This window comes from Balaenoptera physalus (genome assembly GCF_965194825.1).
Source record: "Balaenoptera physalus genome assembly, chromosome: 9".
Taxonomy (NCBI): Eukaryota; Metazoa; Chordata; class Mammalia; order Artiodactyla; family Balaenopteridae; genus Balaenoptera; species Balaenoptera physalus.
The window spans coordinates 9,925,891-9,939,391 of NC_138888.1; the positions used below are offsets into that span (position 1 = coordinate 9,925,891).

At 44.1% G+C, this 13,501-nt stretch overlaps 1 protein-coding gene across 4 annotated transcripts in view; it reads right to left on the reverse strand.

Moving 5' to 3' along the window:
- Positions 1 to 13,501, reverse strand: part of ZDHHC14 (zDHHC palmitoyltransferase 14) — a 271,873-nt gene that overhangs the window by 189,101 nt on the left and 69,271 nt on the right. The gene's annotated exons all lie outside the window — the stretch shown is intronic.

The window sequence follows — 13,501 nt, forward strand, 5'->3', positions numbered from 1 at the left end:
AGATCCCTTTGGAATTCCTGCCTGAAGAAAATGCCCCTTAGAACCTGGAGATACCAAGATCAACAACACCTGCTATTATCCTAAATAAATCCAGCTCATAAGAGAAGCTCCATAGAACAGGAGATTTCTACCATGTAAAAAACTAAATGTAACAGATAACTGGGGAGGGGCAGGAGAACAAAGATATTGAGTTTATTACCCTCCTCTAAGGACCATCTGCAGTTTCTTTATTAAAAAGAACACTTCCTACGTCTTAGCGATCTTTTATGAGATTTGTCAAACATCTTTATTTCTAATTTAGGTTATAAAATCTAAGCCCATTTCCTTGACAGTACAGAAAATTAAGAAATCACAAATTCTATCAAAAGCAAAGACTGAAATTATAGCATTTAGAAAATGGGGGGTACTGTATTTTAAAATTAGCATAAGACCCTGAATCTTTAAACAAAAATAAAATCCATAATTGTGTTGAGCAATTTCCATACGAGATCATATACAACATACACACACACAAATACTCTTCCAAAAAAAAAATCCTACATCAGAGATATTACTGCTTAGAGACAGAGAAGTTCCAGCAAAGGTGGGATATTTCAGGTTGTAGACTAGTAAGCCAGTGTTTCCCAAAGGGTGACTCATAAAGCAGATGGTTTAAGTGATTCATGGACAAAGTCCTTAAGTCCTTTCAAGTGAGTCCGTTTGTAGGGAAATACTAAGCGCATTAGGAAATTAGTAAGTACAGGTGGTAGGTAGGCCGTTTACAAATACCAGTAAAATATAAGTCAGAGGCTGGAAATCTGTCCGGTCCAAGGTCAGGTCTGGGTGGAGGGAGGGGCTCATGGGGCACCCCGACCTCAGCCTCAGAACGTGCTGACCAGGTGTCAATACGGTGCTAAGTCGGCCAGTAGCACCAGGGCCATCCAACCTTCTGGACCACTCACAAGAGCTCACAGGACCCCAGGACCGTCAGCATCCTCTGTGGCCCCCACAGTTCTGGGGACCCCATTCACCCCGGGGATCCCAGCAGGCACCTTCTGTTCCCTTACTCTGCTGTTTCGTCTCCCCTTAAAAGTATGTGCCATCTTCAATAACGAATAACCAAGAAACAACGTTTCCAAAAAATAATCTGAGATTTAAAAAATTTCTCTCAAATGCTTCTTCTATTACCCTAAAGAAATGAGTTTGGTTTAACCGGAACCAAATGCTCCCTTAAATAATTTTTTTTACTGTAGTCCAGTAATAGATAAATCTATTAGTTCATTATTCCATGTACTCATTTATTAGTAAATGCTCACTGAATGAAGACATATTTATTAAAACAATAGAGAGCCTACTATGTGCCAGGCACGGTGCCAGGACCTGGGGATACACTGCCCTTGTGGAGCTCACGGTCCAGCTCATAGAATGACTCTGCTTTCTAGTTCAGGTGCAGGTCTGGACTTCAGCTTTCTCCATCCAGACAACACGCAGCAGGGAAAGTGGACAAGGTCTTTGTTTTTCCATTGGTCACTTCTCCAAATACCTCAAAAATTGTTATTATTTCTGATATTGATTTGTGCTAATTTTGTCAAAGAAAGATGCACCAAGGATTAGCATTTGTAAGCTCTGATGAAGGTCAAGATCACAGCAAAGGTTAATTGGTTTCTTTGGAAATCATAAGCATAGGCATTCTAGTTCATCATCTCAACATTCCACCCTGACGGGAGGTCAGATCACACCCGGAAAGAAGGGCACGATCAGCCTCTGCAGACATGCACAAACAGAAGACCAGATTTTTGACATCAAAGCATCTCCCACAATTGACAATAGTTATGAAATAAAAGCACTAGCACGTTTTTGCATGTAGGGATCCATAATATTGTAAGTTAAAATCCGGGAGAATAAAGTGCTGATCACGGATATGTGCCTTGAGGAAATCTGACTCAAGAATCTCTGTGGATAATATTTATGAGAAGCACAGGTGCCTTCTACTTTATTGCTATTTGCACACCTGCATTAGCTGACCTGAGTCAGAGGCGAGGAGGGGTGTTGAAATCCAATTGTCAAGAGGTACAAATAGACTTGCAGTAAATGTATGACTTTTTTAGAAGCTGGTTTGGTTTTTTTTTTATTTATCTCTTGAAGTAATAAGGTTGATCTATTCACGGGCTGGTTAGTTCCAGGCCCTTCAGTTTGCAAAGAAAATAGTCTACAAAAAAAGAAAGGAGGAGAATATTGAGTGTTTGGGAATTCCTGAAGTTCATGAAACAAGTTGGTGATTTACTTCTCTCTTTAGTTCTTAACTCAAGTGTATTTCATGGACTGGGAACTATTCTTCTTCAAATACATTTATTTGCTAACATTTATAAATATTTACCGAAGTTGTTACCATGTGTCTTGAAAGCATCATCAGATAAGGGTCACGATCTGTTACGGAAAAAATCTACAAATTTGTTTGTCTTGAGAAATACCATAAATGGGTCATTTCCTTAATGACTCATCAGAGGCCTCCAATTAGACAGAAAGCAGATGTAAAGGCTGTGTCCAAATAATCGTTGTTATGTGTTAATTCTTATGATGTGCCACCTTCTGCCAAGTGCTTTACATGTGAAATCTCATTTGGTTCTCAAAACAATCCTCTGCGGTATATACCATTATTATCCCCATTTAAGAGGTGAGAACATCAGGGCCCAGAGAAATTAAACCTGCTCAAGATCACATGGTTACAAAGTGGAAAAGCTGCAATTTAAACCAAAAATCTGCCTGATGACAAAGCCCATCAATGCACACGGGAAAATCCAGAGTAGTGGTTTGCCTGAATTTTCCCGTGAATTCAGGAGTGAATTTTCCCGTACATAAGAAGTCAGGAGGCATAGTGGAGCCTTCTGATTCCACTGGAGAGTAAAGCTTAGTTCACATGCCCCGAGGACTAAGAAAGTAAACGTAAAAACAATTAAAAGTGGGCTCAAGGTAAGTAAAAGAAGCCAGACACAAAAGACCACATCTGCTATGATTCCATTTTCATGGCATTCTAGAAAAGGAAAACTATAGTGATATAGCGAATCTGTGGTCACCAGGGGCCGACGGAGGGACTGACTTCAAAGGAGCCCAAGAGATGACAGACGGATGAGTCTTCATTATAACTGTGGGGACGTTTTCACGACTGAACGTATTTGTCCAACTCATCCAGCTGTACACTTCAAATGGGTGAATTTTATTTTATGTAATTTATACCTCAATAAATATGATTATGTTAAAGTGGGCTTAAAAGGAAATTGAATAATAGTCATATAATATACAATGTATATTCTTTCTATTTCTTTATAATCTAACTTTCAAGTAAACCTACCTTTGGTGGGAAACTCTTGAATATATTTGAAGAACCAAAATCTTTCATGGTTTGAAGCTTCCTAATTCTTTATGAACCTAACCTCACTGCACAGGAAATTTACCTTTCTCTGACAAATGTTTATGATTATTTATGATAAGACTGAGGTCCTGCATGCCTGGGAGAGGCAAGGTACGTGTAAAGAGGCCTACACTCAAAGTCAGATGACTTTCACTCTTGGCCTGGCCCTCTGAGTCATAGCTGTGTGACTTTGGGCAAGTCACTAAACCTCCTTGAGCTTAAATTTTCTCTTTTATAAAATGGGGATAATAGTGTCTCCCTTTAAGGGTTTATGAGAATGAAACGGGCTAATTATAAATAAAAGCACTTTTATTTTTATTATTTTAATATGTTAATAAGTTCTCACATTAAAAAAATAGGAAAATAATCTCTTCAAGAAACTGACAGTCCACTATAGTACCAATAGTTGAAGCCATAAAATCTAAAGTTTTATTAAATTTCTTATTTGTCTTTCATTGTTCCAAGCACACAACTAGAATCTGAGCAGGGACCTCGTGTATTATTCACTGGGCCTGACCACATGCTCAGCACGCTTAATAACAACTCCTGGGTAATTAACAATAAAAGATGAGAATCGGAGGGGAGATGGCAGGATCAGTATATGTAAGTAGAGGGGAATGCAATGTAGATGGAAAGAAATAGTTTCTGTTGAAATTAAGTGCATATGGAGCAAAATTTCTTTTTATTATTTGTGCGGTTGCAGTATTCAATGTAGTCATTTAATAGATATAGTGAATTTTATCCCCCTACCACACGTACTCCAGACAGGAAAAAATACTCATTTGGTAGAAAAATAAGCTTCATGGTAGAACAAAGTTTCGGTCTGCAATTATCCCAAGTGGCGCCTTTCAGTTACTCGAAGGCAGAACTAAGCCCCACAATTAAAAGAAATTTTAAAATATTTTTAAACACTGCTGGAAAAAGCTTCTAAGTGTCGTTGGGGAGAAAAGCTCCAACATCTGTGGCGTCTACACAAGAGGCCCACTCGCCCTATGCCTAAAATGCAAACATTACAAAGCAAGGTAAAAACGCAAATGAAATGGCTGCAGCCTCCTTCCTTGACAAATGTTCTCCATGTGGACCTGGAAGGCCAAGTTCCGATTTAGGATTCTTGGACTCCCAGGCACTTCTGGCCCAGCTCCCAGCCCTGGCCTCCCTCCCCTCCCTCCCCTTGTAGCCCCACTCCCCGTCCCTTGCATGGGGACAGCCCAGCCTGCATGTCCAAGCGCCGTTCCCCCGACCCACCCTCCCCAAGAGCTACCCTGACCCCCAAGGTCCTGCAGTGACACACCTGAGCACGGGGAAGAGCCTGCACGGTCTCTGAAAGTGGGTTCGAGACCATGTGGCTGAGGAATTCCGGGTCCTGAGTACCCAGAGCACCGTCTACAAGAAGGGGGAGGTGTGTCTATCTGGCCCCTCGGGCTCCTGACCCCATGGGAGACACAGAGCAACCGAAGGGCCTGAGCAGAGACCCCTGAACCCAGAGCAGAGGCCTCTCTTGCCCACACTGGAGACTAAAGACACAAATAAAACCTTCAGCAGATGAAACAGTATTTTATTCAGACGATATACATTTATAAATGTATATACGTATGTGTATATTATATATGTGTGTATTATATGCACATACATAATTATATCAGTATATACTGATATAGCAAGTCACGTGATACAGATGATACAACAAGGAGTTACAAAATGAAGCGATATCTGCCAACCGAAGGGTCAAGAAAGACATTTGGGATGAGATAGGGATTAAGCTGGGTTTAGGAATGGATAGAATCTGGCTGTGGACAAGGCTTGAGGTGGATAAATGGTAACTGCAAAGCTGAGTGTGAACACAGCGTGTGCGTTAGGTAATGAAGGATGAGTTTCTGGAGATGGGTATCTAGATAAGAGGTCACCCAGATCCAGGTAAGAACTGAGACAGATGCCACGTATTCCTAACACAATGAATATCACCACATTCAGACTTGGTTGCAGGAAGGAAAAGGGAAGTATGGCCACTCCAAATTCTTTTTGGAATAAGGTTATAAACAGAGGCGTATGATCAAATTAAAAGGTAATTGCTAAAACCTGCAATCACCCTCACGCACTCCAAGGCACCCACTGACCCAGTCTTCTGGGTCAACACTGTGTGTGGAGCCGGAGCTGGTGAAGGGGCACTGGCCCCAGAGATGGCTTCGTGCTGGAGCAATTGCTGGGAGGAGATTAAGTCTGATGTCTTGGTTTCATAACTACTAAACTCTAGGCATTTGGAAGCTTTTAGTCTTACACCCCAACCCCACCCCCCTCTCAATCAGGCTTTTTCCAAACTAAAACCATCTTGCCTCCGTTAATTTTTTTTTCTGCATCTAAATATAGTTTTTAAAAAACAACAACATTAAAGGCCTGGGATCAAAAAGTGGAAGAGGGATGTTTCACTTTCAGACCAGACTCTATTTTAATAGACTTCCCAAATAATGTCTCCAGGACATTGGGCGTAAGAGAACTCATCTCCACCCCACACCTGGTGCCCTGCGCTCATGTGGCCCATTCTCCACCCCAAGATGGCAGAAGCCGTGAGGGGACACTGGGCCAAAGCCGGGTGCTGCACCCCGGGGACACCCGCGCTGGCCTCTCTAACCCAAGCCTGAAAGCATCCTCTGTTGTTTTAAAAATAGAAACCGTTTTGGCCAGACAACCGCATGAAATGGAGATGTAACAGGAAGACAGGGGCAAGACAAATGAACCAAGATTTCATCTATTTCCAGCCCAACTTGCTCTTGTTTATTTTTAATAAACTATGATGGCCTTCTCTAATCAAAAATGCTACAAGAAGCTGGCAGAGGCAAAAGTAACTCTTAGAATCCCTCATCCCTCTGGGTTATTTATCCCCGTGAATTCGGAGCTATTGTTTTCAACAGTTTTATGTGAACTATAGAAATAAACTGTGTGTGTGTATGTATGTGTGTGCGCCCTTTGTAGGAGTCACTGTAAGTGTCTCCTGGTCCCTGCCCCAGGCTCCACCTCTGTCGACCTGCTCAGAATTGCTGCCCTAAACTCCTGTTTCCACAGGGACTCTTCCCACTGGGGGCCCTTATTCCCTCTGTGTTGAACCCAGCTTCTGTCTCCGTGTTCCCTTCGGACTTTGCCTTGATCATTGCACTGATCCTCTTGCCTGGCCCTTCTCTGACCACCAGCTCCTCCTCCACCCGCTTTGGTCTCATCCTTGTAGGACCGACCAGGCGCTGAAGGGACCCTCAATGGGGAAACGATGGCCCATGAAGGCCTTTTTACCAAAGGCTGCCCATAAAATGTCTTCTGCAACTGAGATGTGAGAATTTTCACTGACTCTCCTGGATTTAGCAAGAAGAAGTACATCCTCTTACTGGAGTGTTATCTCAGAGTCTTTTTCATTCTCAGAACTGCTTGACTCAACACTGGTTTCCTGGTGCCCACAACCAAATCTCCCATCCCGTCACAAGAGTGGAAACATAGACTAGTGCCCTGAGATTCTGCTGTCAGCCAGGTCATGCTCACTAATGGCGGTTTCATTGTGGATGTAGAGACTGTCTATGATAATATTCTGGAAGCGTGGAATTTGGAATCAGAGAGGCAAATTAAAACTTTTACTGGGGCTTCCCTGTTGGCGCAGTGGTTGAGAGTCTGCCTGCTAATGCAGGGGACGCGGGTTCGAGCCCTGGTCTGGGAAGATCCCACATGCCGCGGAGCAACTGGGCCCGTGAGCCACAAGTACCGAGCCTGCGCGTCTGGAGCCTGTGCTCCGCAACAAGAGAGGCCATGATAGTGAGAGGCCCGCGCACCGCGATGAAGAGTGGCCCCCGCTTGCTGCAGCTAGAGAAAGCCCTAGCGCAGAAACAAAGACCCAACATAGCAATCAATCAATCAATAAATAAAATAAAAAAAAATATTATCCACTTCAAAAAAAAAAAAACTTTTACTCTGCCACTTATTCATTGTTTGACTTTGGACCAGTTCCTTGACCTCCTGGTCCTCATTTTCTTCACTTATAAAAAATAAAGCTCATGAGATCATTGTGAGGAATAAATGAAGTATTATATAAAGACAGCACAAAGCTTGGCACACAGAAGACCTTTATAAATGTTAGCTGACTCTGAAAAATAATAAAATAATATGTATTTATTCATGCATGCACGTATGCATTCATTCAGTGCATACAATACACCAGGCACTGTTCTAAAAGTTTTGCCTTTTAATTAACTTTTTAATTAAAAGTTAAGACATTTAATTTCAAACATAACGCTAAAAGGCAGATATCTGCACTTTACAGAAGAGAAGAACTAAGGCCCAGAGAGGTCAGGGTGCTACCCAAAGTCATACAGCTAGTAAGAACATTAAGCGGTATTCTAACACTAGCAATCTGGGCAGAGTGTTATCAGATCAATAGGAGCCATAAATATCCACAAGCAGCTAATCCATCTTGGCTTGCTGGGTTGGAAAAGTCTCTCAATCATTCATGGTAAAGCTGGATGTGTGTGGATTCTCTTCAAGTGGATGGGTTTCGCCATCATTGAGAGCAGCCACTGTGGGTCAGTGAATAGTCCCGGTGGTTCCCTGGCTGCTGTTTTGGTCTTGCTCAAAGCCCACAACCTGGTTTCTTTTAAGTCCGTGTTCCTCTCCCTGGAATGAATGCTGAGGTTGAGACACGAGGGGCTAGAGCAGAGCAGAGGGGGTGGGGCTACGGGCAGGATCTGCAGGACTCCCCCTCACTCTGGCGGTGGGACCCTAATCCGAGTGCCCTGTGGACAGTTACCTAAGTTGGCCTCAAACTAGTAACAGAGGAAATGACTCCCTCACTTTTGCCCAATGATGTTTTTTGACCAAGTTCTGGATAAATCCTCCTTGAAAAAGTCTTAGAATTGTTGCTTTAAAAAAAAAAAAAAAAAACCACCAGGAGCCTTGCCAGGGGCAGCAGATGCCTCTAGGAGGGCACCTGCTGAGGACCATCCAGAAAGAGGGGCGTGAAGCGTTCCTCAGGGGGCACCTGACTGGAGGGTCTCAGGCTGGCGCGACTGCAGGCTTCCTCTGCAGGGGCAACAAAGTGTATTATTTGGTGCCCTCCAGGGAACGCTTTCTACATCAGGACAAAAGAGCCCTGGGCAAAATGCCAGGAAAATGATGAATTGCAAACATTTTTTTTTCTCTTTAGTTAATGGAAATAATATTTACTTGCCCATGGACAAACAGGCAACCAGGAGAAAGGGGCTTAGGAACATGTGAGGAGTTTTGAAGGCAGGGGAAAGAGGGCTCTTGTACTCCCTTTCTAATCTACTCATCTTTCTTCTACCAAACTAATTTCTGATAACAGCCATAGTTCCTGCGTCAGTAATGAATGTAGCATGTGGATGTTTTCAAATAATTTCATGCAATTATGTGTGCCTTCAACAGAGCACTGCTTCTACTATTCTGAGGCTGGATAATAAGTATCACTTCATCAGTTTTACAGTTACTAAAGCTGAGGCACCGAGAGGATGAAGGATTTGAATCGTGAGTTAACTGTAATGCTAATGCTAAACTTGAGCACACTCAGTACTTGGACGGGTACTGCCCCTTTTTATAAACTTTGTCTTCTTACATTATTTAACTGGAGAGCAAAGACTTATTTATATCGGCACACAATACTTTTCCTATAGTATATTGAGTAATAAAATCTTTGTACTGAGAAACAAACAGGTTCAAATGTAACACCTGTTGGAGGACCCAACATAATGTTTGTAGCACAATTCACTTCTAATGTAATTTTTATTAACTCCAGTGCCCTGACTGTGCTTCCCTCCTGGCCAGCACCCAATAAGTCCTTTCAACCCACCGCTGCCTCCCTTCCCAGGCTCTAGCTCTCTTAGTCCAGGGCCACGTGATGCCTCAGCATGTTGTGAGCACACAGTTATCCAAAAACTTGGGCCCCAAGTAGTCTGAAAGTCATGGTCACATATCTCAAGTCAAGACAGTTCTCAGCGCTTCTTATACCAGAGACTGGAGAATCCATCACTTCGCCGTTTCCTACAGTTCCTAAAGCAGCTCCCAAAGCGAGTTCAGATACTGGAAGTGAGGGCAAGGAACTGTGAACTTAGTTGCACTGAGCATATTTACAAATCAAAATCAACTATCTAAACCACGGTAGTGACATCGTGCCGACCTCCCCCGACACGGGCAAAGACAAGGTGCAGACTGGCAACTTCTCCGGGATAGACCACGCCTTCCACTGTCCCCATCCCCAGGAAGACTGCACACCACATGCCCTTGTCACTCGAGCTGCAATGCATCCTGGTAGCCAGAGTATACCTCCAGCCCCACTGTCCAGACCAGCCATGGAACTTGTTTTGGCCAACAGAATGCAAACAAATGTGACACTGGCCACCTCAGAAGAGAAGCTTTAAATTCAGTGTTGTGGTTCTGTGTGGCACCCTGCTTCTGCCTTGTGCCATAAGAACAATCTGTCCAGACAAATGCTACTCCTGGAATGAGAAAACTCACGCGGGGACCTGCAACCCGAAGGGCAGCTCTGAGTTAACGGGAGCAAAAAATAAACATTCACTCTTGAAAACCATTGGACTTCTGGAACTGTGTGTTACAGTAGCAAAGCTGACTAATACATTGGCCTAAGTCATCAGAGTCACATACCTAGTGGGTTGGATCTTCACCTTCCTTGCACATGTCCTGCTGTGGCTCGTTGGAAGGGCCCAGGGGACCAACAATGACACTCAACATGCTTGAACTATTTTCAGTCACACAAAAAACTGGATGGTCACCAGGACTAATGATTATCAATAATTGATGGCATTTATTATTAAACAGTTGGATTTGAAATATTCTTTAAACAGGTGCACTGTTGGATTATTTGGGCCAGTTTGTGCTGAGTAGAACTGAATTATCTAAGCTTCGTTTCTAGTTTAATCTGGACATTCTGGTATTCACCATTATCAAAGCTTGTTCATGAAAAAATTCATTCCATAAGTATTTACTAGGCACCACTGTATGCCAGGAACTGTACTAGGCTAATCTGTTGCTGTAAGCTATGTAAATTTCACTGTAATCAAAGGTTATTTCCATTTTTTGCAAAGTAAATGGTACTCTAGCTGTGTGCGTTTAGGTGTATAGAGTGGTGAAGCAGGCCAGGGAGGAGAGGTGATAAATGCAAAATACTTTCCACATTACTACGTGTCTTTTCCCTACATACTGGGGAAGCAGCGTAGTGCAGTAAGTACGAACACAGCCTCTGAAGTCAGACAGCCAGCTTTGAACACGTAGTGCTACTACTCAGTGGCTGTATGACCTTGAACAAAGACCTCTCCAAGGCACTTTCCTAGTGGCGCAGTGGTTAAGAATCCACCTGCCAATGCAGGGGACACGGGTTTGATCCCTGGTCCGGGAAGATCCCACATGCCGCGGAGCAACTAAGCCCGTGCACCACAACTACTGAGCCTGCGCTCCTGAGCCCGTGAGCCACAACTACTGAGCCCACATGCCACAACTACTGAAGCCCACGCGCCTAGAGCCCGTGCTCCGCAACAAGAGAAGCCACCGCAATGAGAAGCCCGCACACCGCAACAAGGAGTAGCCCCCGCTCGCCGCAACTAGAGAAAGCATGCGTGCAGCAATGAAGACCTGACGCAGCCAAAAAATAAATAATTAAAAAAAAAAAAAAAAAGACCTCTCCAAGCCTCAGTTTCTACATCAGTAAGCGCATCTACCTCACTGGCTTTTCACGAGGAATAAACGAGAAAAGCACATAAAGCTTCAGGCACAGATCCTGGCATTGAGTACGAATTCAACATATATTATTGACTATTATTAGTTCTGTACCCATGGTCCTCAACTAGAGCTACTTCATCTTATTTTTCATTTAACAATTTTACTTCTCCCAATGTTCTCCATTAATAAACTACTGTGGTTGAGATACTGAGGGACCTTCTCTCCTAATTAAATCCTACGTATGAGGGAGAAGGAGGTAAAGTGCATACGTGTTTTGAACATAGATTTCCATGAAACATGGGGTCTTTTCTGTATGGAAATAACACACACACACACATACACACACACAAGAATGGAAACGTGTTTTTCTTCTTTTACGCTTTACTTTTTTATACAGGAGGCTGTGTCTAGATTTGCACGTGTGCTTGTCAGAGAGAAATTAACACAGGGATCCCCCCCCTTCCTCCCCTGCACACAGGACATCTGCCAATCTAGCACTTGCAGAAGCAGCAAGTCATGGGGAGCCTACAGCCTCAGAGAACAAATACCCAAATTAACAGAAATTTGGAAATGAGAACAAGCGTTTGGTGTCTGCCTGCAAACAACTTCCAGCTGAAGAGCTCTCTTCTCAAATATCAGAAACCTGCTGGGACAGAATGCAGGATCTGCAAAGCCAGAAAGATCCGAGCCATACGTGATCCTTCCAGACCAAATGCTGCATCTATTTTCCACCTCTGCCATGATCTCCACCTTCTAAAAGTTTTGCTAGGCCCCTCTTTCCAACTTCCACTAGCAACTTACTTGAAGACACAAAACTATTCCAGACACACAAAAAAAGGGGCAGAAACAGAAACCTAGGGACTGTGTGTTAGGTTCACTCTGGGTTGGCACTGAAATGGTCAAAGACCCTGGAACCAGAAAAGACTCCAATAAGTCAATGGCCCAGTTCTCTCCCTGCAAACAGGTCAACTTCCCAACCTGGAGACTCTTTGCCCTGTTTGCAGGTTGAAGGTACCAAATATTCATTGAGGACATACTGCATGCCAGGCAGCGTGCCAGCTTCTGCAGGAGATACAAAAATGGGGGCATCTCATTAATCATCCATGAAGCTGCCTTCAGGGGACTTATACTGATTATGAACAATATTACTAACCATTTACTCAACAAATATTTATTGAACACCTACTGCATCGAGGCCCCATTCTTGATACTGAAGATTCAGTCGAGAATAAGAGAGATTTTTAAACTTCTGCCCTTGAGAAGCATACATTTTAATGCAACGAGGTAATAAGATTAAAAAGTAAGGCATAGATTATATTAGACAGTGATCAGAAGAAAGGATTCAAAATAAGTAGGGAAGGGGCTAGGAAGTGTAGGGGGATCTCCACTTCAGGCAGGGCAGCCAAGGGGTGGAGATGCAACAGGAGGTGACATTTGACTAAACCCCTGAAGGAAGACAGGGAACAAGCCATGTGTACAGCGCGGGGGAAAAGACTTCCCAACGAAGGGAAAAGCAAGTGCCCGGACCCCGAGGGAGGGTGGCTGGGTGCTGGGGAGCAGCTGGGAAGCCAGGGTGGCTGGAGCAAATGGGAATGGGAGGGGGTGGGGGGCTGAGGCCACCTGGGGCAACTCTGTCAGGTAAGCTCCCGCAGAACTCCCAGCCCACCGTAAGGGCTCTGACGATTCTGAGCAGAGGTGCGACATGATCCGACTTCTGTTTTAAAAGATCACTCTCGTCGCTGTGCTGAGAACAGGGCTGGAGGTGGGGTCGGGGGAGCGGGGAGACACATCAGGAGGTAACGATGATAGAGGCCTGGACGCAAGGCAGCCGTGGAGGCTGTGATGATGTCCAGTCGCATTCACACGCACGTTCTCTAACGCAGGATGAAGCAGAATGAACGCAACAGGGGGAATGCCAAGGGCCGTCACTCCCCAGAGTTGGGAATGGAGGACGTCTCAGTGTTAAATCACTGGAAGACAGTGTGGAGAAGGCGGGCCCATCTGGAGTGCACCTGAGAACCCATTTCCACATTTATAAAGCAGGGACAATAATAATAATAGTGATCAGACCTGACGATGACCGTGGGCAGTGGTGAACACCACAGGGGCTACTAGAGATGACTCTCTAAGATGACCCAGGTCCTCCACACACAGAACAGCCTGGTCAACGGCTGAGAAACAAGAAGGCTCTTTCTGAGCCCAAACTTCAAGGTGACTGTAACTCAGCAATAAGATGCTCTTTAAAGAGAAGTTCAAGCCACTAATTGGAAAAGAAGAAACCCTCACACACCTTGAGGAAGAGCAAGCCCGCGGGTCACTGTCTTTTAGGTTCCCCGTTGCCATGGCTACAACAGACTCCGCAATCACTTTTACTGCTCTGCTCTGGACAACTTCATG